The sequence below is a fragment of the Schistocerca serialis genome, chromosome 2 (genome assembly GCF_023864345.2).
Source record: "Schistocerca serialis cubense isolate TAMUIC-IGC-003099 chromosome 2, iqSchSeri2.2, whole genome shotgun sequence".
NCBI classification, from domain to species: Eukaryota; Metazoa; Arthropoda; class Insecta; order Orthoptera; family Acrididae; genus Schistocerca; species Schistocerca serialis.
Window position 1 is genome coordinate 778842807 of NC_064639.1, and position 20209 is coordinate 778863015.

Genomic DNA, 20209 nt, shown 5'->3' on the forward strand with positions numbered 1-20209 from the left:
CTTGCTACCCCAGAGGACTGTGCACATCACTTTGCCTGCAGACGGCTGGGTCTTGACGCAGAATTCGCGTGTCGCCACTCCATGGACTGTCTTTTGGATTCCGGCTAATAGTGGTAACATCACGTCTCATACCCGGGGACGATGCTATTCAGAAAATTGTCACCTTCAGCTTCATACTAGTCCAGCAGGTCCCGACAAATTTCTGTTCGACTAGTTTTTTGTTCTTCTGCAAGCATCCGCAGGATCCAGCTCGCAAAGGCTTTTCCATAAACCAAGATGTTCCAATATTGTTTCCAAGACATTACAGTCAAAATTCAGCTCTGCACACAAATCTATGGTCGCTATCGGCCGATAAACATGAATAAGTTGATCAAACGCTCTTCATTGAAGGGGATGACAGCTGGGCAGGGCCGACCGGGCCGTAGCTTGTCATGCACACCCTCTTCACCACCTTGAAAATGCCGTATCGATAGCCTCATGTTGATCACGTCTATTGTATCGTCTCCATACGCCTTTAGCAAGAGTCGATGGATCTGAATCAGCTCAATTTCTTCAGCAGTGAGTAAATCAATCACACATCGCTGCTTTATTCTTGCGTCCATATCAGATATTCTGGAACACTGCTGCTCTGCTGGCGCCAGCTACCGCAGAACAACGGAACCAGCTGCAAATGAAAGAGCAAGGTTCAGGCATTAGCACCAGACGAAGAGGCATTACTTTTGGAACGACCCTTGTGTTATAAGATTCGGTAGACACCAGCTGTATAAAACTAACTGCAGATGCTATAACGCAATAGAGTTCAGCCGTCATTTTAGACTTTCAGAGCCTCACTGGCCGTTGGTTCATACACTGACGGAGAACTTCCAAGTTACTTCGGCCCAATTCACTTGATAGCTCACACTAAGGAGGATTCTTAAGAACATGAAATTCCATTAAAGTTCCTCAATATGGAAAGAGTCCTCTCACTATGCAGTACTATACACTAACGTTACAGGCCAAATCCTTTACAATGATGACTGTATTTCAGCTACACCGCAATATGCAGAGTCCGAAAGTGAGTGGATTCCTGTTAAGTCCGCCATCTAGTATGATTAATAATCTATGTTCACACACAACACGGTTTCCGTGGCAGGGAGCAGCCTAGCGCAGTTGAAACGTCCCCTTTGAACAATTATACACGACTGTGCTTAACCTGACACACAATGTTTTGTTAGCGCAACGCAATCTGACTATCAAAGATCCCTACAAAAGAATGGCCCTGACTAACATTAAACTATACCTTTCACAAATCACTAAATCACTTACCTCACAATAATCTTCGTTTCTCCCACTACTGCAATACAGCAAGCGCCACTACTCCCAGCTAAATAAAAGATTCAAACTACTGAAGGCACTAACTACTGATAGGGGTAGTTAGCAAATGGAAGATATTAATAGAGAGCAAACAATGTATTTACCTTAATATCATCACAAATCATAATATATATATATCAGTTCATGACAAACTGCAAACCTCCGCCATCTCTCTCCCCACATCCACCACTGCTGGCGGCTCACCTCCAACTGCGCAACGCGCTGTTCACAGCCAGCTGCCTAACACTACAATGGCGAGTATTACAACAATGCAAAGCAGCCACAGACTGCACACAGCACAGCCAGTGATTTTCATATTGAGCGCTACGTAACGTTGCCAATAAGAAAACATAAACAGCCTACTTACATAGAGAAAACATAAACAGCCTACTTACACAGTGACGGCGTCCTTGTACCACGACGACTGTCCTCTGTACTTCGAGAGGTGCAGCTTTCATCCACTGGAGCGAATATCGGATGGAGCATCCGCTCTCAACTAGCTAGTGGCTGCAATCTGCATGAGCAAATTACGGTCTATCCGAACAACTACTTCAGTCATAGTGTTCTCATAGCGGAAATGTTCCGAAGAAAATAGCCGCGCGGCATTAGCCGAGCGGTCTAGGGGCTCCAGTCATGGACTGTGCGCCTGGTCCCGGCGGAGGTTCGAGTCCTCACTCGGGCATGGATGTGTGAGTTTGTCCTTGGGATAATTTGGTTATTAGTGTGTAAGCTTAGGGACTGATGACCTTAGCAGTTAAGCCACATAAGATTTCACACACCTTTTTTTTTTTTTTTTTTTTTTTTTTTGAAGAAAATATCACAGAATTAGTTTTAGTAAGTGCGATATAAAATTTTAACTGATGGAATGTATCAATAATATGATGCCATGTTGTTTGAAATGTAATCATGATCGGTATCTACAGTCTTAGTCAGTGGAATGTAAACCAGAAGTTCTACAGTGGCTGACAAAAATTCAGGTCTATGGAACTAAAATGGATACAAATTTCTTTCTTACGCTTCAGATGGATTCTTAGTTTCTGATATACCGTAGTGATTCTGTAACTGTAAGTATAACATTCACTTACAGCAGATCTGTATTTAGTAGGAATTCAAGTAAAAGGTGAAAGTGTTTTCATATTGTGAAAAATAGTTCTGTTGATTGACTAATTGAAAGTCGTCTGCCGAGAGTGTTCACAAAATGAAGGGTGTAACCTCCCCACAAAATTAAATTGAAATTAAAAATAATTATTATGGATAACGATTCTAATTTTTGTGTGACCTCAGAACAAAATTGGTTCCCATTTATAATCTCCGTGCACAAATGCATTCAAATTTAATGTACCCACAAAATTTTTTTCTCATTTAATGTAAGCTCGAAACAGAAAAATTCCTAAACCTCATAATAAAAAATAAATTCAGTAATCTGGTAAAATTTGGACGACAGCAGTGCTGCGTCGTGGCCCTGTAAGATCATTATGAATAAAAAGCAAAAATTGTTACCTCAATAAAAAAAACGGCGAATATATCTGCTCTTACCTAAAATTTTTTTTGGTACAGCTCCGTGCAATGCTGGCTTATACATTTGTGATTTGTGAAAGGAAGCAACTGATTTTTTTGAAATGAATGCTTTTTTTTAAAAAAAATTACTTTATATTACCAAAATTATTATTAGGACATTTTTAAAACATTTGGATGACAGTTCAGATACATTGCTAGATATGCGCGACGCTGCTTCCTTACCTTATACAATAATACTCAGGCTCCGGCATCGGTGCACCGCGACCGGCCCACCCAACATGATACACCAGACGGGACTGACAAGCGCAGACTACCTCAGACTAGCGACTAGCAACAACTAACTGCTACAGTTACACAGTTCGTACTGCAGTCAACACTGCTCTCTGGTCAGCGATTCTATATCGCAGGCAGCACATACCTCTTACGTAAATTTGGCAGCGATGGTGAGTCAATTGGACTTGCCATGAGCAACAAATTTTCCTTAATTTACTAAGTTTACAGTCACAGAATATATACATATATATATAAGTGCAGAACATGAAATAAAATATGGTGCACATGCACTGAGTACAGAACATATCAAGCAATGACAAAATGTATACGCAATGAGTACAAATCATATTAACAAATCATATTAACAAATGACATAAAGTGGACACGCACTGTAGAGCAGAACATATCAGGTAATGACAAAATGTGTACGCAATGAGTACAAAACATATTAACAAATGACATAAAGTGCACACGCACTGTAGTGCAGAACATATCAGGTAATGACAAAATGTGTACACAATGAGTACAAAACATATTAACAAATGACATAAAGTGCACACGCACTGTAGTACAGAACATATCAGGAAATCACAAAATGTATACGCAATGAGTACAAATCATATTAGCAAATGACATAAAGTGCATACGCACTGTAGTATTTTTTTACCATTTTACAAGAACTAGGATAGGAAAGGGAAGGATTGCATCATGGTTGTAGCACAGTAGGTTGTACGTAGCTGCGCTGAAAGTCCATATCTTTCTACAGAAGCACAACACCAAGTGAGACAATCTGAAGTTCTCTTCCCTAAAGCATTAATCAGTGTAGCCAAGACACTGAAATGTCGTATTAATATTCAATGTTATCATTTTGGTAGTACATTAGGTACACCAAACAGTGGGACCATAATAACATCTCCATCGCTCAAGGTGGTGGACAGCATGTCGTGTCATCACCACGTTCTTGTAAGGTACACCAACGTAGAATTAGTGCAGAAACCAAATATAGTGCTCTATGATCATGAGGATAGACAGGACAAACGGATACTGCAGTAATTCCTGGTAATTAGGTCAGAAGGTGAAGGACATTAAGTCTTATGCCAGTCATCATTGAGAATTACACTAGTCTATCAACTGATTTGAGTAATTGGTGGCACTCATCGCCTAGTTACTGAAGATCTCTGTACTATGTATGAAATATTACAGAATAATGTTCATAAGTCATCTGATTATAGTGAACATTGGCACTCATTGCGCAGTTACAAACCATTTTATGCATTATTCAAAAGTGATCATTCAACAAGAGTTAATTAATGGCATACTATTTACATAATTCAGCTAGTTATAGTAATCATTGGCACTCATTGGCCAGTTACAAACCATCAGAAGTCATCCTTCAAAACAGGAGTTAAAGAGTGTAGCATCAAGCTACTAGTATTCATATACATAGCATGTAAGTGACATAATACAAATATAAGAAACAGTGGCATTCATTTGCCAGTTACTAAATGTATAGCAAGTATTGAATATTACAAAACATTTTTCAACATTCAAGTGACATACGACATATGTAAAATAATTATTGGCACTCATTGGCCAGTTACAAATCATCAGAAGTCATCATACAAAACAGGAGTTAAATAGTGTAGAGCATGTATGCATTATTACAACATATCATTCACTATTACTCAGAACTCATCATTCAAGTGACATATGACATATTTAAAATGTAACACACTGTAACTATTACTCAAGGTCTGTGATTAAAAAAACATCATTCAGTATTACTCAGAACTCTCTTAAACTGGTACCATTATTTGGGACTGTTAATACATTTTTTTTATACTAGTCATGCATTGCGTTGGGATCGGTAATTAATTGCTGGGGCATAACAATATTTACTCTTGACTTATTGCTGCAAATGAGGATAGGTAACGTCATTCGTCATGAGTCAGCTGTAGCAAGGTTATGAAACAAGTAGAGTATATGTGATCACATTCATGCACAACACACACAAATAGGTAAAAAAAATGTAAGTACTAGAACAGGTTTAATGACCAACTGCTTATAGCACATTAATTTCATGAATAGCTTCTCCTGGAAAAAAAATGCAAAATGGACTATTAAGCTGAAAGAAGAAACGCATATTATGCTGAAAAGTAGTGAACTTCGAATTAACTGGTAATGAAATGTGTATTAAATATATATGTTCTCTAGCTGTCCTTTCCGAAACCTTCAGTCATCATACCATGCGACATAAGACATACTGTCAAAACGAACTGCAACAAATACTTAAATAACTACATAGCATTTCTTAACGAACAGTAAATATATAAACTTCATCATTATCCTCATCTGTAAAGAGAAACTTAAAAGTGGTGCGTTTAGTGGTCATATAAGATTTATCACTATCAACACCTGTAAACAAAAACTTCATTTTTCATATCACCATAACTTCATTATTATCATCACCTGTAAAGAATAACTTCATTATTCATATTACCATATTCTTCATCACTATTCATCACCATTCATTATCATCTGCAAAAAGACACTTCATTATTCATTATTCATATTACCATTTACTTCATACAACTATTCATAGTATAGAGTTCCTTATTTCTAGCATATTTCATCACTAAAACTAAGATGTGTAGTTCTGTCTGACAGCCTGCATCAATCGCCTTGTATTCTGAAAGAAAAAATTAGTTAAGACCGCTATCATACGATGTGTATAGTATATTCTTGTTAATGCTTGTTAATTCTGATCCATTTACTCTTCGTGACGAGGTACTGCATCTTCTTTCGTTCCGAAGGTGAAATTCCCATTTCATAATAATCCACTGTGGATTGTTTAATTTATTTCTTTTACACGTTATTGCTTGCTGAAAATGATAAACAATGATTAATGTCTTGCATTTAAATCATATACCCATTAAATAAAAACTGGTTTCTTGTGATATAATTGAGCATACAGCATAGCATGACAGAAAATGTAATATGTCAAAAACATAGACAGTGTGCAGGTGCAAAAAATAAAAAAAAATGTAAAATAGTCACGATGTTGAGATAAGGCAAAATGTCAAAGTCAACTGGTGTTTGTTATATCTTAAAGATTTCATAGTGCATACAAACAAAACAGGAAAACAATCATACATACATGAAGAATGGAAAATGTGCATGGTCTGATGTGTAACGACAAGAAATGCCTTTCTTTGTTCAGATTGTATGTTGTGTAGTTGATAGAGGCGAGAGTTGAAGACTTAGTGGAGAAAGAATTTGATAAAATTAATTTGTCACTATACAAAATTGCATAATTGGTCATAAAATATGTAAGCTTATCTGGAAAAATGTGCATGGTCTGATGTTTAACGACTAGAAAAGGGACCTGCTAACCTTACCTTGCCGGGCACTTGCCAAGAAAAAATACGATAATCATCAGTAAGTGTTCATATAAATATAATTGCATAAGTAGTCATAAAATATGTAAGTTTATCTGGAAAAATGTGCACGGTCTGACGTGTAACCACAAGAAAAGCGACCTGCTAACCTTACCTTGCCGGGTACTTGCCAAGAAAAAAATACGATAATCATCAGTAAGTAGTCACATAAATATAATTGCATCATTGGTCGTATAAAAATCAGGAAATGGCATTACAGTGTGATAAATCATAATGTTTATTCACTTAATAAAGGGTTTAATATTGGAGACATGGTGATTGCCTTTACTTTTTCTGGTTCTCAAAGTTTCGACGTGTACTACATTGGGATGAGGAATGCTGCGAATTCGATATGGACCTGCGTATAGAAGCTCAAATTTACTGCACCTATTCTTTCCTCTGTTGGATAAATAATGTGTGCGTACTAATATCTTCTGTCCAATGTGAAAGTCACGGCGTGTACAAACCTGTTTTTGCTGTCTTCTCCGGCGTTCTGCGGCACGTTTGATGTTGTTCAGCGCAATGTCAATTATTTCATGGTGTCGTAGACGACGAGATGTAGGAAAGGTTACTAATTCTTTAATTTTGTTAGGTGGTTCAACATTTTTCAGTATAACAGTCAGAGATAGCATAGTAGATTCATTTGGTATGGACTTAATTACATCTTGGAATGAGAGTATGTGTGTGTCCCAATCGATATGTTTTTTATGGCAGTATATTCTACATAGTTTACCAATTTCTTTCATTAGTCGTTCACAAGGGTTCGAAGAAGCATGGTACCTGGATATATAGATCGGAGAAATGTTTCTAGCTCGTAACATACGTGTCCATAAAGCAGATCGAAACTGTGATCCATTATCGGAAATTACTTTCAATACATGCCCTACATGAAATAGAAAATGTTTTACAAATGCTTTCGAAACAGATTAAGCAGTAGCTTTGCGTAACGGAGTGAAGGTAACAAATTTTGAAGTGAGTTCAACAGCGACAAAGATGTAGCAAAAACCTCTATTAGTTCTGGGAATCGGACCAAAAATATCTACAGCAGCCATGTGTCTCAATTTAACAGGTACAATGGGTTGTAACGGAGGAATATGTGAAGTCGTATCTGACTTAGCTTTCTGGCAGATTTTACATGACGCTAAAACTCGTCGAATACGTTTCTCCATGTTGGTAAAATAACAGTTCTGTCTCAGTATAAGTAAACATTTTCTGGCTCCGTAATGTGTGTAACTTAAATGAGTATACCAAATTAATTTGCTAACAAGCTCGTCAGGAACACATAATAACCAATTGTTGCTGTCAGGGTGAGAGCTGCGAAACAGAATATTATTCCGTACAGTGTAATGGTTTCTAATGGTAACATTATTCCTATCTTGCCAAAGGTGTTTAATTTCTTTCCATACGTTGTCTTTACTCGCTCTTGTGCTATGTCTTGTAATGACGACGAAATGAAATTTTCAAATGCAACTTGTTGAATGTACATGACGCTGAAATTTGCTTTGCAGAAGTTGGTTGTGATGTCTTGCTGATTGTTGCTGAGAGAACGGGATAGTGCGTCTGCTACAATATTTTGTGTGCCGGGAATGTGAACAATTGTAAAATTAAATTCCTGTAAATAAAGTTTCCATCTGCTTAATCTGTCGTGTGTAAATTTAGCGGAAAGTAAAAACTGTATAGCTCTATGATCTGTGTAAACGGTAGTGTGTCTTCCATAAAGAAAAAATCGAAATCTCGTAAATGCCCAAACAACACATAATGTTTCAAGTTCTGTAACAGAATAATTGCGTTCAGCAGGTGACAGAATGCGACTTGCAAAGGCGATGTTTTTAATTACTGTAGTACCATCTTCTTCAATTTCCTGAAAAATGTGTACGCCTAAAGCAGTGTTAGAACTGTCGGTGGCAATGGAAAAATTTCTAGTAAGATCTGGATGTGATAAAAGTGGTGCATTCAACAAAACTTGTTTCAGGTTCATAAATTCAGAATGTGCTTGGCTATCCCAGGACCAAATAGTGTTTTTACCCGTAAATTGACGTAATCTAGGGGTGTCTAAAGCAGAATAGTGAATAAATTTACGAAAAAAGTTAATTAAACCCAAAAAGCTGCGTAGTTGTTTCTCCGTCATATGTACAGTAATGTCACGTATAGCTTGAAGTTTTTCCGGGTCACGCGCAATGCCTTCTGCTGAAATAACATGTCCAAGAAATTTCATAGAAGTTTTGCCAAAGTGCGATTTACTGAGATTAGCTGTGAGTCCTTGTGCACGAAAACTTTGCAACAGTTGTTCAAGGATCAGATTGTGTTCAGACCAGTTAGCTTCTGCAATAAGAATGTCGTCTACATACGTTGTGATTCTGTCTTTAAGTTCTGTCGGAAGTATACTATTCAAACCGCGAACAAATGCTGTTGAAGAAATAGTTAAACCGAACGGTAATTTACAAAACTGATAGCAGTCATCAAAACAGAGAAAAGCCGTGTACCTTCTGCAGTTCGGATGGAGTTGAATTTGCCAAAATCCCGATTTCAAATCTAATGTGGAATAAATAGCAGTACCATGAAATTTCTGTAGAAGGTCTTCTAGTGTCTGTGGGCGATCTGTTTCATTAATAATAATGTCGTTGATGTGATGCGAATCAAGTACGAGGCGGGGTGAACCATCCTTTTTCTTAACAATATGAAGCGGGTTTATGTACGGACAAACTGCCGGTTCAATAATTCCTTGGTCAAGCATAGCATGCAATTCTTTCTTAACTTGTTCTCTGTGAATATACGGAATGGGATAATGTTTGGCTTTAAATGTGTCGTGCTGTTTAACTTGAAATTCATACATAAAACCGGACATAGTACCAGGAACGTTGTCAAAAACTAAAGCTTGCTGTAAAAGAATTTTGCGTAGTTGCATGCGTTCGTCGTCTGTATTTGCACTGCTCTGTTTAACTTTATCAGAAATCATTTGCATAACGTCATAGTCAGGTTCGTCTGGAGTATTATAGTTGTGTACGTACGTATCTGTGAACAATGTGGAATGACAGTCTATGTCACGTGATCCGGAAATGACCTCTGTACGATTAATTGTTTGTGCTTCTGCAGATAAAGAGCGCTGAAATTCTAAAGCCAGTTGTACATTTTCATCCTTTAACATTAAATAGGAGTTTTGAAAGTCAATAATTGCGTCGTGTTGTACCAGAAAATTCGTACCTAAAATAACGTCTGTCGTCAATAAGGGCGCAATCCAAAAATTTGAGTGAAATGTATGACCTGCAATACAAAATGATAAGTGTGTCTGTAATTTTACATCTACTCCTTTACTAGATACTGCTCCTTTTACTTTAGTTTTGCCTAATGGTAACGTAGGATAGGTATTCTCTTTGTTACATTCGTTGAAAGTTTCCTCATTTATAACTGACATAGGTGATCCAGAATCGATTACTGCTGAAAATTTGGATGATCCAATCTTTATTTCAATGACAGGGTGTGAAATGGTTTTTTGAATAACTGGTCTTTCCTGCAAAAGAGTGTCTCGGATGTCGTCAAAAGTAATAACATTTTCGTGAACAAGATTCTGCGTGCCCAAAGCACTGCTTGCGTTGCTGGAAGATGCAACCTGTACTGTATCTAGTCAAATTCTATCTGACGTGCTATTATTTTCGGGAGGATGCTGTGGCGTTTCAACTATTTGTACTGTTCTGTTATTTCTTCCTGACGTATTACGTTCGGGATGATATCTACTGTCTGGTTCATTCATGATAATTTGTTGTTGCGGATGATTTTGCTGCTGGTAAGACCGACTGTTATTAAACGTACGCTAAAAATTGTGCTCATTAGTTTTACATCTGTCAGGATAGGCATTGCTATATGGCGCGTTGCGATAGGAATTGAAATCGTGTGTTTTCTGTATGTACTGATTTCCTTGTTGCTGTGCGTTACTATTTGGTGGAGCCGATGCTATACGTGCACGCGGCGAAACATTAAAGCTTGGTTGACCTTGCGCATTACATTGTTGGTTATGTATGCTAACCGGTTGGTTTCGTTGCTGTTGTTGGGAAAAACCTCTATTGTTGCCAAAATGTGTTTCCTGTTGCTGATAATTTTGACGATACTGATAATTAAAATTTTGTCTGTTATTAAAGTTCTGGGGGTTGTCGTTCGTGAAGCGTCTATTACCTTTGCTATTGAAATAGCGTGGCTGATCGTAATTGCTGTATGCTTGTTGACCTTGATTATTATATGAAAAATTTTTGTTTATATAGGAATAATCTGATTGCTGAACTTCCAAAAGCTGTAACAGATATCTGAATGCTGAAATATTTTCTTTCTGCTGACCCGTTGAAAGTGATACTCTTAATGATCGTGGTAATTTAGAAATACATAATTGAATAAGTGCAGATTCACTGTATGGTTCACTTAAGTACTGGTTTTGTTGCACCATGTGTTCAAAAAACTGCATCACAGTGGAAAAATTTGAGTTCTCATAATTTGGTAAACTAATTAACCGATCCTTGATTCCACGCTGTGTCGTCTTCGACCAATACGCTGACAGAAAAGCATTCTGAAATTCTTCTACCGAATAGCATTGTCTCGCGATCGGTCTCATACGAGTTGCCGGTTCGCCTTCCAAAAAACTGCAAATAAATTCAAGTTTATGTGTTATGGGCCAAGCCGGTGGAAAAGCAAAGCTAAATTGTTGTATCCAATCCAACGGGTGAATCTGTGTTCTGTCATTTTTAAATACCTTAAATTTTCTCACGGATAGAAAATGCTTGTAATCAAAATTATCGTCTCTGTATGTCTGAACAGGTTCAGGACTGTATGAGAATCTATTTGTCTGTTATTGTTCGGAATCTAACTCTTATACTCTCTGTAAATTACCTAAATTATACTGGCTGTGTGAGTCTGACAAATATTCGGAAAGTGGCGTATGCTGTGCCGTGTTAGAGGCTGAAACATTTTTCATTTCTGTCACTTCTTGCTGTAGAATTGACAATTTTCTACGCAATGTATTATTGGACGAACCTATCTCACTGATTGTCTGCTGTAAATTTTGGAATTCAGGTGTTTGATTCAACGAAATCGGTGAAGTATCGTCCGATTTGGTGTCATTATTATTTTCGATAACATCAATACGACTGGCCAATTCATCATATTTTTCAGTCAGTATTTTTACCTGATCATCGTTTTTAGTCTCGCAAGCATTAATTTGTTCTTGTATTTTACGGATGGTTTTGTTCAAATTTTTAACGTCTGCCTTGATGGCATCGGGATCCTGAATTAATTCTACACTCCTGGAAATGGAAAAAAGAACACATTGACACCGGTGTGTCAGACCCACCATACTTGCTCCGGACACTGCGAGAGGGCTGTACAAGCAATGATCACACGCACGGCACAGCGGACACACCAGGAACCGCGGTGTTGGCCGTCGAATGGCGCTAGCTGCGCAGCATTTGTGCACCGCCGCCGTCAGTGTCAGCCAGTTTGCCGTGGCATGCGGAGCTCCATCGCAGTCTTTAACACTGGTAGCATGCCGCGACAGCGTGGACGTGAACCGTACGTGCAGTTGACGGACTTTGAGCGAGGGCGTATAGTGGGCATGCAGGAGGCCGGGTGGGGCGTGAGGTGTCCACAGCACATCGATGTTGTCGCCAGTGGTCGGCGGAAGGTGCACGTGCCCGTCGACGTGGGACCGGACCGCAGCGACGCACGGATGCACGCCACGACCGTAGGATCCTACGCAGTGCCATAGGGGACCACACCGCCACTTTCCAGCAAATTAGGGACACTGTTGCTCCTGGGGTATCGGCGAGGACCATTCGCAACCGTCTCCATGAAGCTGGGCTACGGTCCCGCACACCGTTAGGCCGTCTTCTGCTCACGCCCCAACATCGTGCAGCCCGCCTCCAGTGGTGTCGCGACAGGCGTGAATGGAGGGACGAATGGAGACGTGTCGTCTTCAGCGATGAGAGTCGCTTCTGCCTTGGTGCCAATGATGGTCGTATGCGTGTTTGGCACCGTGCAGGTGAGCGCCACAATCAGGACTGCATACGACCGAGGCACACAGGGCCAACACCCGGCATCATGGTGTGGGGAGCGATCTCCTACACTGGCCGTACACCACTGGTGATCGTCGATGGGACACTGAATAGTGCACGGTACATCCAAACCGTCATCGAACCCATCGTTCTACCATTCCTAGACCGGCAAGGGAACTTGCTGTTCCAACAGGACAATGCACGTCCGCATGTATCCCGTGCCACCCAACGTGCTCTAGAAGGTGTAAGTCAACTACCCTGGCCAGCAAGATCTCCGGATCTGTCCCCCATTGAGCATGTTTGGGACTGGATGAAGCGTCGTCTCACGCGGTCTGCACGTCCAGCACGAACCCTGGTCCAACTGAGGCGCCAGGTGGAAATGGCATGGCAAGCCGTTCCACAGGACTACATCCAGCATCTCTACGATCGTCTCCATGGGAGAATAGTAGCCTGCATTGCTGCGAAAGGTGGATATACACTGTACTAGTGCCGACATTGTGCATGCTCTGTTGCCTGTGTCTATGTGCCTGTGGTTCTGTCAGTGTGATCATGTGATGTATCTGACCGCAGGAATGTGTCAATAAAGTTTCCCCTTCCTGGGACAATGAATTCACGGTGTTCTTATTTCAATTTCCAGGAGTGTAATTGTTCAAGTCTGTCGGTCACTGTCTGAAAGTCTATTGTGTGTGTGTGTCTGTTTTTGCTTTAAGATCGGAGATTTCATCATGCAATTCGGTGTTCAACTGTTTGATTTCATCTGATACTGTAGCAATATTGTTGTCTACGTATGTTTTTGCTTTCGTAAACAATTTACGCTTATCTTCCTCTCTCTGTGCCGTAATTGTTTCCATGACTTGTCGCTTTACTTTATTCTGTTCCTGTATAAATTTACGGTAACGCGTTTCACTGTTTTGTAGGTGGTGATTAAAGCGTTCGTCAATTTGGCTGCTCTGTTGGTCAAATTTCGCGTCTACTTTTGCATCCAGTGTGCGCGAAAGTTCTGCTGACATTAATTTAAACTCGTCGCATAACTGTGTTGCGTTTTCAGAGCATTGTTTAGCGACTCCACTAATTTCGTCTCTAAGTACTTTAGTTGTGGCTGCATGTGTATTACTTAATTCTTGAGCCACAGATCTAATTTCTTCACTGTTGTTCCTAGCACAAGCCTTAATTTCATCACATAATTGTTCTTTAGTATCATGACATTGCGTGGCAACGGCTGCAATCTGTTCACTAAGTTGTTTGTTCTGTTCATTTAGGTGATCGTGTTTTTCATTCAACTGTTTGAAATTTTCATTAAATTGTTTGTTCTGTTCATTTAGGTGATCGTGTTTTTCATTCAACTGTTTGAAATTTTCAGTATGTTGTTTGTGATTGTTGTCCTGTTTTTCATTGAATTGTAGCAATAATGCTACAACTTGATCCAAGTTAAAATTACCGACTCTATTCTCTGTACTGTGTGATATGTGCAGTTGTCACGCTTTGTGTAACCATTAGGTCATTCTCCGATTCACAAAAAGGTTTGCCAATCGGATGTGCACTGTTGGTCACTACACCGGAATCAAATCTGACGTGTTTTGTGAATATTGTTCACCTTCGTTAGAAACAATTATCTGTTCACTACGTAAATTTCGCAAATTAGGCGTGTCAAACTGGGCAGCCTTCATTGTATCAGAACGTGCCGCGTCATCAATTGACGTTACATTAACAGAGGACACAATTGAATTTGTTTGCTCATAATTAGCATTAAAATCATTATTAGTGATCAGTACGCACTGACTGTCTGTAAATGGAGGACTATCATTAAGACACTGAGTGTCGCAAGTATTATCGGTCAAATTATTCGAGTCGGCTATTTCACTCATTGCACATCGCGATGTACTGTTAACAGTTTTTCGCGGCATTTTTACACAAATCATAATTAAGCACAAAATGAAACAAAGACGAAGCAAAAAGTGGAACAAACACAATTACAACAAAGAGCAATATATTGCCGATGTCTGGCGTGAGGTCAGTCGCTTGACGGCGCGTTTCGGGGCGGGCCCGCCCGTTGCCGGCGCGCCGTAAGGCACGGAAGCTCGCACTGGAGCGTATCGCTTCACGTCGAGCGTGCCGCGACGGTCCTCACTCGGGGAAGTGATGCGTCTCACATAGCCTCTCCTTCCCAAGTGGCTCTTTCCGCCTTCCCGTGGTGCCAGACGTCAAGCTTGGCATTTTGCCTTGCGTCAAAAGGGAGAGCTGCGACCCAACCCGATGCGAAAGCGAAGGGTGCGTGGCACAGGGGGAGCTGTGTCGAGGGACCGAACACCAGTCCCTTTCTGTTCGCAGGGCACAGACCAGCAGGTGCTCTGCATGCCGGCGACCTCGTTTGTCGGCGTGGGATCACGGCGCGAGTCGGCAAGGGTGCTTCGCCGCGCCCCTGGGTAACCGGGGCGTGTTCTGCCAAACCCAGGTGGTGGTGACATCGCCTGGGCCAGGTTAGATGGGCCCAGACCGCCGAACGACTGGGGGACCGACTCACCACCTGAGTAGGAGTGGGTCCTCGGCCTTCGGGTGGAAACTCGGGCTAGTAGGCGGCGAAGGGCGAGGGGTGCATCCGCCTCTCCGGAGTGCGGGGTGCACTTGCCGAGGAGCGTCGGGTGAAATCGTCGACGACGAGGCCTTCGATGGGGACCAGTGCGCTGGCAACGGCGCGTTGAACCCTGCAGCTCTGGAGTGCCCTTGACCTAGGGGCGAGGTCGGTGGGCGAGCTGCAATAGTCCCCCCCCATGCCAGAGGAGCCGGTCCGGGGCAAGAGACGGGCTCCCACCTTTTTATCACTCGTTACCAAGATGGCTGAAACCGAAGCGAGTGATACGAGTGCGCCTTTACGGGCTTCTATGATGTCTGTACCCTCACCACAGGACGGGATGGGACAGGCAGATGATGAGAGCGTAGTACAAAGACACGCAAGAATTACCATGCTCTTAGAGCAAAATGTTAAGAATGGTAAAATTAGTCAAGCGGCTCTTAATACGATCAGAAATGAACTATCGGCATGGGCCATAGCTCATGCAAGACTGGAAGGCCGCGTATTGGAATTAACAAAAGAAAATGAAAGACTAAGAAAACAACCTAGTAAGACTTGGGCGGCTGTGGCTGCACAGGCGCCAGCTAAACAGACCTCAACAAGGGACACAATAGAAAAAGTCGCTAAACGGTCAGACACGGCAGTCTTCTTGAGGACCCTGCCTGGCCAAGATACGAGCGTTAAGAAAATACAGGAGCTGCTAACTAAAACTGTAGACCCAGTGAAGGATAAGATCAAAATCAAAAGAGTAAAACCCAGTAGAAACTCAGTTATTGTGGAAGTCGCTAGTGAGGAGGACAAGGAGAAACTCTTAAACAATCAAAAACTAAATGCAGTTGTTAAGTGCGAACCCCCCAGAAAAAGAAACCCTTTAATAATATTATACGATGTGCCCACGATTATGACCAATGAGGAGCTTCATGAAACAGTTAGATCACAGAATTTTGAAGATATCAATGAGCAAGAATTTAAAAATTCTTTTAAGCTGAAGTTCAAAACAGGACCTCGAGATCGCGATGTGGTACATCACGTGGCCGAGGTCTCGGCACAATTATGGAAAAAAATAAGATCAATGGGCAGATTATATGTAGGCTTTCATGCCATTAACACAAGGGATTATATCGTGGTACCTCGCTGCCACAACTGCGGCGACCTGGACCACATTCTGAGGCACTGTACCAGGGGGTCGGCTTGCTCCAGATGCGGTGAAAGTGGTCACAACCGCAAGGAATGCAGAACGACAGGGGTCTGCATTCCGTGTAAAAATCGGGGGAAGAAATCCTGTGGTGCCACGGGACGGAACTGCCCCACTTACCGGATGCTTGAACAACGCCTGATCTCAAGAATCGACTATGGCTGAGCAGAGCACAGCTAACAGGATGCTCAAACACAAGTCCCCGAGTAAGAGAAGGAGGGATGCTGTGAGAGCTAATAAATTTAAAGAATTTCTAAGGTCGCTTTCGGGCACCTTATGCATCACAACAATTGAGAAGGAAATACAAACAGATCCCTTTATGGTGGACAGAGGCATACAAACCGATCCTCCGGACAGAAACACAGCTCCCCCTCCCCTAAATCGGGGAGAAAGGCCGAACAACAACATCCAACGGCAGAAGCATCCTGTAGTGGTAGCGGCCTCCCGGGCCTCTGCACAAAAAGTTGAACAAACAAAAAAACCTCTTCAAGAAAGTACAGTCACCAGCACCAACCCAACTGAGGCAGAAACTCCAGTAATCAGGCTACCGCCTGTAGATCCGATCAGGGTGTATCCCAATTTAGAATTCACCATGCAATTGGCAAGATTGGAGCAGCCGGCTATCCTGACCACTGCCTTACGACATGTGGTCCGGGTAGGACACGAAGACGGAAGAAAGGTCACCTTCTCGGTAATGGAGGCTGTGGACAGGATACAATTAAAGTCAGTGAATCTTCCCACCGACTTCGGGGCCCTGCGGGACTTACTTAAGAAAGTGTTCGACAGACGTGGGGAGAAATTTGACTTGAATGACATCTATACTCAATCAGTCCTAGCTCATGGTCGAATCGCCTTTGATTGGAGCAAGACATGGCCTGATGACAGATTACATACTTACTTCCCATAATGACAAAACTAACTGTTGGACAGTTGAATACGCATAACAGCAGACTCGTGATGCAGGAGCTCCGAAGAGAGGTGGAGGAGAAGAGGCTTGACGTACTCTGCTTGCAGGAGCCGTACTCTCAAGCTGGAAAACTCTCATTTGCAGCCGCTACATGGCAGATAGCTTGTAACGGGGAAGCCCCCAAAGCGGCAATTGTCATTACCAATCAGTCCATACGAGCAACAACACTTGAACAATTTTCCACCACTCATTGCAACGTCGTGGAGGTACAGGCTCCCATGGGAATTATAACTTTTATAAACATGTATTTCCAATACGGGGATAATATCGAACAACATCTGGATCACCTGACCAGAGTAGCCACGGCGTTGCGAGGTCGCAAGCTGATAATAACAGCAGATATAAATGCAAAATCCCCCCTGTGGTACAGTGGCACAAGAGATGAAAATGGAGAAAAAGTAGAGGAAATGATTATGGCTCTGCAACTTGTGGTTGCAAATAGACCTGGCAACCCTCCCACTTATGCAGCGGGAGGGGGGCGCGGCACTAATATAGATGTAACGTTAGTTACACCAAATTCTGCTAACATCATTCAGAATTGGGAAGTAAAGGAGAATGCGACAACAAGCGACCATAATCTAATAATGTTCAGCTTAGGAAACGGAGGCTGTCACTGGGCCACAGGGTGGGAGTTGCAACTGAACTTCAAGAGAGCGGACTGGGAGAGACTAGCGAGAGAGTGCGACATACCTCCATTGCCTGAAGGTGAAGCACGACAGGACCTGGACATAGACAAGCGGGCCGAAGAACTGGTAGACGCAATAACCAGAGCGGTCAAGGCAGCTGTTCCAACCAGGAGGAGAGCCATGGCGGCCTCCCCGTCACCATGGTCAGCTGAACTTCAGGAAATGCGTCAGTCTGTCAGAAGGCTGAGGAGGCACTACCAGCGCAGTGTCGTCTGGTGGGAAAAACAGCGATGGTTACAGCTATACCGGGAGGCAAAAGACGAATTTCAAAAAGAACTAAAAGAAGTCAGGCTACGTAGCTGGGAAAGGTTTGTGATGGACCAGCTGGCCATGGACCCATGGGGAATACCCTATAAATTAGTGAGGGAAAAGATCCGGTCCCCAATGATGTTATCAACAGTTAGACGCGGGGATGGGATGACAGAGTCTTGGCAGGAGACTGCCGAGGTTCTTCTCCGGTCCCTGCTGCCTGATGACGATGAGGCCAGCGACACAGAGGGACAGTCCCAGCTACGAAACCAAGATATGGACAGAGTTGATAACGACAGAGCGGTCTACCCCTTCTCTGAGGAGGAGGTGGCTGGCCATATTAAAGCAATGAAAACTGGAAAAGCCCCCGGCCCAGACGGCATTGTGGCGGAGGTGGTGCAGTTCCTGGCACCTCAACTGGTGGCACCATTAACCCAGTTATACAATGAATGCCTAAGACAAGAAAAATTTCCGAAAATCTGGAAAGAGGCAAATGTTGTTATAATAAAAAAGGGACCCAACAAGGACCCAGCGGATGTTAAGTCGCATAGGCCAATTTGCCTATTGAACATCCTTGGGAAATTATTTGAGAAACTGCTAGCTGACAGATTGACTGCACACCGAGTGCTGTGTGGGATGAGTGGCAGGCAGTTCGGCTTCAGGCCGGGCAGATCGGCAACTGATGCGATCGCTCTGGCGGCCGAGGTCTGCGACTCTACCCCATACAAGTACGTTGTTGGCATCATGGTTGACATCAGTGGCGCCTTTGACAACCTGTGGTGGCCTTCGCTCTTCTCCTGCTTGCGGGAGAAAGAGTGTCCAGGGTCGCTATATGGTTGCCTGAGGAGCTATTGTGAAGGGCGGGAGGTCTGGCTATCATCCCCTAGCGGCAGAGTAGGAAAATCCATAACTAAAGGATGTCCCCAGGGCTCCGTACTAGGTCCCCTGTTCTGGGACATCCATATGGAACCACTTTTGGACAAATTAGAACAGAGTGAAGATGTGCTAGAGGTGATAGCCTACGCGGATGACCTCCTCTTGCTGGTCGGCGGCCGAAGCCGCGAAGACATCGAACCAAAAATAGACAGAGCGATGACCGAATTACAACTGTGGTGCACAAATACTAAGATGACGATCTCACCGACCAAATCGACTTACTTATTACTGAAAGGACAGCTGGCGAGGAACCCTACAGTCAGAATAGGAGGCTCACCAGTAATAAGACGACAAGAGACTCGCTACCTAGGCGTCATCATCGATGAAAGGTGGAACTTTGGAAAGCACATTGAGTCCGTATCCCAAAAAGCATTACAATTATTAAACAATCTCATATCAATCGGTCATAAACGATTTCATCTTCCACCTCACCTAATCAAGTTGTATCATAACAGTATATTAGCATCAGTAGTGGGTTACGGATCGGGAGTCTGGGCACATAGGCTCACAAGGGTGATGCCTGCCATGGCAGTGAGAAGAGTACAGAGAAACATGCTTCTAAGATCCATAGGGGCGTATAGAACTTCTCCAGGAAGTGCACTCTTAGTAATAATGGGGCTCTGTCCTTTAGATATCAAAATTCGTGAACAAGCGGCTTGGTACTGGGTCAAAAAGGGGAACAACGTGAAAACAGAAAACATCATGGGAATACCGGTAATAGATAAGAAAGAAATACGTAGAAAGGGCGAGGACCTATGGCAAAGGTCTTGGGAAACAGATGAAACAGGCAGAAGAACCTTTGAGTTCTTGCCAGACGTAAAAGAAAGGTTGGGGATAAAGTACTTTGAGCCAACGCGGGGTTTAATACACTTTCTCACTGGTCATGGGCCCTACCCGACGTACTTGTGTCGGTTTGGGAAAAAGGCTACACCCGAGTGTGACTGTGGTGCTTCGGAGGGCACTCCCGACCATGTGGTTTATGAGTGCCCCCTTT